The sequence below is a fragment of the Lissotriton vulgaris genome, chromosome 7 (assembly GCF_964263255.1).
Source record: "Lissotriton vulgaris chromosome 7, aLisVul1.2, whole genome shotgun sequence".
Lineage (NCBI taxonomy): Eukaryota > Metazoa > Chordata > Amphibia > Caudata > Salamandridae > Lissotriton > Lissotriton vulgaris.
The window spans coordinates 900,669,934-900,676,931 of record NC_141695.1 but is presented as its reverse complement, the minus strand read 5'-3'; positions in this window follow the sequence as shown (position 1 = coordinate 900,676,931).

The window sequence follows — 6,998 nt, the reverse complement described above, 5'->3', positions numbered from 1 at the left end:
TGAGCATGGAAAGGGTTAAAGAAGCGAGACAATAAAAAACAACAAACATTAAAGGGAAACAGACCTAAATCCTGAGGTTGATTTCCTACACAGGAGGCCTCTGAAAAGAGGTATCATCTCATGAATAGGGATAATATTAGGAAACCTGACAGGTATCAGGATACTGATATACGTTCCTCTCATTCCTTTCAGGGTTCATCGAAAAACTCCGAGAGGGAAGGACGGTCAGAAAGACAATACGAGCGTACAAAGTCCAAAGACAAGCAGCACGCTCAAGATTACACTTCCAAAAAGAAGAGAAGCCAAAGCAAAAGCCACAGTTCGAAAAGAAGAAGGTTGCAGGTCTAAAGATCAGACATGCCCAGAATTCTGAGGACTCGACTACTGAACGGGGAATGGGCTCTGAAGAAGCTAGACAGTGCGGCAGAGGTAACAATAGCTCACCAGAACCTGATGGAATTTCTGGTGACAGTGGACTTGAATGATTATATCACGGTGGAAACACCTGATACTAGGGCAAGAGTCCCACATAAATTGTATGAAATAACACTTTAAATGGAGGGGGACAAGTGTAGAAAAGTTAGAGGTCTCTTTTGGGAGAGCCTTACGTCTGGCTATTACATTCTGTTAGCTGAAGAAGATTGGCCACCTGCATTCGTCATGGATTGCCCTAGAGGAGAAACGGTAATTATGCCAGCATTCTCAGATCATATTCCCAAGCACTTGCAATACACATATGCACGGGAGTGGGGGGTAGCCCAAGCTCCAGCATTATAAAAGAACCATGTTGGATGGGATGAGGATTCAACCCACCACATAATTCCAATAAAAAAGTGCACAGAGGCAGTATCCAATAAAGCAAGAAGGTCAGGGAGATCTTAGATCAACTTGAATACCAGGGGGTGATTGAAACATGCACCTCTCAAATGAACAATCCTTTGTTTTCAGTCATGAAACCCGACAATACACATTGTCTAGTTTTAGATTACAGACATTTAAAAACTACACTAAGACATTCGCAGTTCAAAATGCACACAGTGCCCCATTAATGAATAACATTGTGCAGAAAAAATATGAACAACACTTGGTATTTCAAGTGGATTTTTCTGCCAAAATATAGCGACTGAAAGCAGGTATTTAACAGTATTGTCAGGGCTAGGGTCACAGAGGCAATTTCGGCAACTCCCCCAGGGGTATAAGAACAGCCCGGGCTTGTTTTCGGCCAGAGTAACAGAGCTACTTCAAAAATTAGATGAAGAGGCATTGTCATATGTGGATGATATTTATCTGACGGACGATGATCTAGAGGAAAACTTTAACAGGGTGAATACCATAATTTTGGGATTTGCATCTGAGGGCTACAAATGTAACTTAAAAAAAACAAAAATAGCCCACCTCGGTGTCCTGTTTTTAGAGACGAGCTTTCAAGTAAAGGTAAAAGCCTGGCAGCCAATTTTTTTGAAAAATGCGCGCTGCTCCAACCTCCAAAATCATTTAAAAAATTTACAATCAATACTGGGATTCCAAAATTTTGGTCGAACATACATTTTAGATAAAACCTTTCTACGACTTAATTAAACCTGATTTCTCAGCAAGAAACTGGACACAGGAACACACAGATACACTACGTGTTCCTTACAAGCTGACATGATAGCTTCCGAACACTTACAAACATGCGTAAACGTACGCCACTTGGTGATCCGTATAATTACTGGTCAATCTGGGTACACCTATCTCACATATAATGAAGGTGAAACAGTACTAATTGCATACAAATCACACCTGTACACAAACGCAGAGATGCGTTTTACATCGACTTAAAGAAATCTTTAACAGCTAGAGTATTAGGCACAGGCGGAAGTTGGGTAAAACATCTTTATGGAGTCCAGTGGGCACTTAATAACATGCCACGAAGTTCTCTAGGGGGGTCACTCCATATGAGGAATCACTGACAGATTATCGATTTCTAAAAAATCGACCTACTATAACATCGAGTCTCTAATATCGATAGCACTAATATCGACACCCTATACTTAACATGAAAACTACAATAATATCGAGCAATCTATATCGATGCACAAAAATATCGTCTACAGAAATATCGTTAGCATTATTTTCGAATACCATAATATCGACACTCAATACTACATATACCACACTACAATAATATCGAATACAAAAATTTCGATAGCACTATTTTCGTCAATATCAAAATATCGATAGCTAAATTATACTCTTTTTTTATATATAACACCAATAAATCTATTGTCTAAGTAATACACACATTTCTAATTACTTCACTAATGTTTTTAGAAATTATTAAGTCACATTTAGTGTACAATATTGTGTTTTCGCAAACTAACGAAATTTGTATATAAACTCTTTGTAAACATACTTATTTAATACTTAGTACTCATTTTACATAATCTTTATTTATTACAAGACTTTTATTTAACATAAATATATCATTTCAATTCCTCAACATAAACTATTTAAGAAGATATATCTTCAATGTTTTACTTAAAAAAAATTCAAACTAACCAATTGTAACTCGTCTTTACATATCTGACCAATCAGATGGCAAACTTAATTACACATAGACTATATAAACCAATCACAAACAGCCATACAAGTTGCAGGAAATATTCTTCGTGACCACATACTGCCAATTTTGGGAGCACCATCTATATTCTTCTCTTCAAGAAAATTCTTCCTAAAACTACAAGTAAGTAATCATATAGCCCTGTTAATAAACTCTAATTTTTTTGTCCATTAATTATAAACGAAGATTTGTAACCTAATTTGTTGTTTCTTTATGTACTTTACCTTTAAACAGACTCTACAAACAAATCAAGTTATACTTCAACTTCAAGATACAGGACACTTTAAATTTAAAAAAGGTATCTACATATGTTTAACATTTACTTAACGTTCTTTGGCAATTATTGGCCTAATTTAAAACTCTATACTTTCTTTCTTAGCCTGTAAATCTTAATACATAGTGTGAAGCCTAAATTTTTTTAAGGAATAAACGTTACAATGCTGTGTAAAAAATATATTCTTCCTGTTCTTAAATATGTTTTAATGTGCTTTTACTCATAATACATGTGTCATCCTTGGTTCTTTTTAGCAATTAAGTAACAATGCTTTATAAGAAATGTATTTTTTTATATAACATATAAACGCATTAGTAATTTTCATCAACTTTCTCTCTAAACAGAACTCAAAGGTACAGAAAACAGATAATTCACATCAAAGAACACACATTATGCTACTACTATAATACTCTTGGTAAGATCATAAATAAAACATAACTAGTCTTTATAAACTCTATAGAATGTACTAGAAATGAAAATGACTCTTTTTATGCATCTGTTAGTATAATATTGGAAATGTCTCTTTTTAAATTCAAATAAACAAAACAATTTTTAGAGACGTTATAACGTAAAACAAAAGTTACCAAGAAAAAAATTGTAACTTTTCCTATAACATACTTAATTATTTCTCAACAGACCGTGGCAATAGAAGAACAACATCTAACTGAACAAGCATCTACTTTCGATAAATAGAACATTAGTGGTGGTAAGTAAATTACTAGAAGAATACTAGCTTTATTTTAAATTTTTTATACATGTCAGATTATATTAATATTTGTATATTAACTTTTCTAGATACCAGAAATCAAGAATGACTGATAATGCAAGATTTATTACATCTCAGAAAGGCAAATTTTTGTTATGCTATATGGGCTACATTTATACTCAGGAGAAACAAAAAGACCTTAAAGTGAATTGGAAGTGTACAAAATATTACTCCAATAAATGCTATGGCCGTGCTACAACAAGGGAAACTAGTGTTATAAATACCACTGAACATAATCACCCACCAAACATCTCGGAAATAGAAGTGAGATCCACTCTTGAAAATATCAAGGAATTAAGTACCAGATCAGAACTACCTACCAACGTAATTCTGAAAGAATTACTACCTAAAGTTCCCAAAGAAGCAAGAGGTCAGCTACCATCTATTGCTACCATTAAAAGAACAATAGCAAGAACAAAAAAAGCAAGTAGACCCAATATACCAACGCCTAAAACTTTTGAAGAAGTCATAATACCGCCAGAGCTTGTAATTACTCATAATGACGAGCCATTTATATTTTATGATAATCATAGCAAGGACAAAAGAATAATAATGTTTGCAACTAATAACAATATTAAAAAATTAACAGAAAGTACTACTTGGATGATGGATGGTACTTTTTCTATATGCCCAAAACCTTTCTACCAGTTATACACAATTCATGGGCAATATCATAATACCTGTATCCCCTTCATATATTGTTTATTACCAAACAAACAAGCCACTACTTACTCAGAAATCTTACAAAAAATAAAGGAACAAAGTTCTGACTACTTCCCAATGAAAATCATCATAGACTTCGAGCAAGCTATGATAAATTCTATTTTGAAAACTTACCCACACACATCCATTCAAGGATGTTATTTTCATTTCAATCAATGTCTCTGGAGACATTTACAAAAATCTGCCCTTAGTGTTGAGTATGCAACAAATATAACTTTTGCATACCAAATTAAACATCTCATTGCTCTGGCATATGTACCAGTAACTGATGTGGCCGAACATTACAATTTGTTAATTGAAAGTCCTTTCTACACCCAAAATGAGCAAAGACTCGCCCCACTTTTAGATTACTTTGAGGACAACTGGGTAGGAAGACTACATAGGTCAGGCCACAGACGCCAGCCAAAATTTGCAATTCCCTGGTGGAATGTCTATCTACCAACACTCAACCAAGAAGCAAAAACGAACAATGCTGTTGAAGGTTGGCACAATGCCTTCCTCTCTTCTACTGGACGTACAACACCCACATTACACAAGCTAGTCTCAGCTATACAAAAAGAGCAAAGCTTTCAGGAACTACGTATGCAGCAATCAGTCATACAACTGAAACCAAAACTCTCTAGACAAACTGCTCAAATGTATATATATCTTCAACAGCAAGTCCAACTATATCCTACAACAAGAGGACTGGAATATTTAAAAATGATAGCCAAAACATTGAACTAATTGCTATAACTAAATTAATTGATAGAGATCAAACAATATCCTTAATGTAAAAAAACACATATTTTAATATAATAAAAAAATATTTATTTAGTCTAATTTATTTTTTAACACTATTCTAAAAAGACTAAATAAATATATTATTATATCACAATATTTGTTTTTAAAAAATGCTTCCATCCAAATAAAATTTAAAAATTTCTAACTTACCTTTAAATAGAACATCATAAAAATAATCCTTTACCGACAATACAATGTGTAAATATCAAAGACTTAATCCAACAAATCATTAATTATGTTTTCTTTAACTCTGCAAACACTATCCATCATCCAAAGTAAACGACTATGTAAATGCCATTTAAAATAACGACTGTTATCTTAAAGTGTGATAAATATTTCACAGAACTCAAAATATAAAGGAAGAATGTAAATCATCTCCGTTCTAACAACTGAAACACACTTCCTTTCCCTTAAAAAAAAAATATCGGAAACGGAAATAGCTGTTTCAAAATACGAGAAAAAAAAACAGCTAAACAATCCCACCGACATAACACTAACGAGTATTCCAGAATATATAAACATAACATTCCTATTTATTTATAATTTAATTACATTATATCACATACTCATTAACTCCAACGATTTTAAATGGCTCAAAAATTCGTGACCGAAAATACGTATTAATTCTACTCCATTATATGTAAATAGTCATACTTTAATTTCCAACCCCAAAATAACAAAATATAACCTTTAATTATAATTTACAATACTTTAACAATATAAAAGTAGATTGGTACCCACTCAAAAGTGAATCTGCTTCCAACCGCGACTTTCCCTTTACCAAAATAACGCAAAAAGACAAAGAGTGGTTACAAAATTAACGATCCAAATTATATGTAACTGTGAAAAGTACTACTATAAATGTCGATTATTGTTATATATATGGCTCGAAATTATGTGTAATGTTAAAAAAATTGTATATTATATTGTGAATAGAAATTGTTTTTGCCTGTATATTAATTATATATTACATACTTTTAATATTTATTACATTAAGTATGAAAATATAAAAATATTTAATGTAATATTTATTAAAATTATTATATAACAAAATGTGTAATATTGTATTTGTTTATCAGATTTAATTGATTACAATATGACTAATATGTGAAAATTGTTATTATTAAAACATATTTATTAATAATAATAATCATACATAACAATATTGTAATGTTAAAAGAATCATTGATGATGATGTACATGTTCTAATTAGGATATTTATATTATATTATAATTTTAAAAGTGTTCATATGTTAATATCATCATCAGTATATCACTATATGTATTAAAAATTTGTGAATTATGTTTTTCATTACACATTTTGATGTTTTATTAAGAAACAATAATAGTATAATGTATGTATAATATCATACATTGCATTATGTGAACTAACCATTTTTTCTCTACAAATTAAAAGTACTTGTCACGAAATTTCTTGTAAAATGTGATTATAAAAAGGACATTATCCTCCATTTGTGTTTATATGTATACCAAAGATAGCGTAATAAAATGTATATCTGTTCGTATATTTCAAGTGTTGAATAAAAAAATTAACATGAAATAAAACTGGTGTGATTATTTTGTATTACCTATAACAAAATCATGTTTATGTATTTTTGCAAATGTATTATAACTGTAATGTTCTATCTATTTCTATATACCACATGTAAATAAATAACATACTATACACTGAAGTTATAAAAATTATTATTCATACACCCATATACATATAATATCAATATTTGAAAAACACATAATGAATTTTTTAAATATTCCGACTCCAATAACCATTTACTTTAGGTAATTGCTTCTCAAAAACCGTGATTAATTTACAATTCGAAATGCAATCA